Here is a 385-nt window from a genome sequence, read left to right as displayed (position 1 = left end):
TCTCGTGGGCTGGTAGAGCAGATTAAACTAAACAGAAAAGTCCTCTACCATTTTGCAAAATTCGCAATCGTTAACGAGATATTAATTTTTGAAGATTGGCAAATAAACGCGTATTCGTCCGACCCACCGCTGAATACCAGCGGTGGGACGGCCATATCTCGCCGTGTTGCTAAGCGTGTGGGGATAGAGCATAGACTTATAAGATAGACTGCGCGCCCTATTGTTCTCGGTGGGGCAGAAGCTAAAGTGAGAGGGTTACACTCTTTGATCTCGCCGCGCTGCTAGGTATGTGGGGATAGACCATAGACTTATAAGATAGACTGCGCGCCCTATTGTTCTCGGTGGGGCAGAAGCTAATTAAAGTGAGAGGGCTACACCCCGCACT

This window comes from Wasmannia auropunctata, unplaced genomic scaffold (assembly GCF_000956235.1).
Source record: "Wasmannia auropunctata unplaced genomic scaffold, wasmannia.A_1.0 LD336106.1, whole genome shotgun sequence".
Taxonomy (NCBI): domain Eukaryota; kingdom Metazoa; phylum Arthropoda; class Insecta; order Hymenoptera; family Formicidae; genus Wasmannia; species Wasmannia auropunctata.
The sequence above is the reverse complement of the archived record's forward strand: the minus strand, read 5'-3'. Positions refer to the sequence as shown.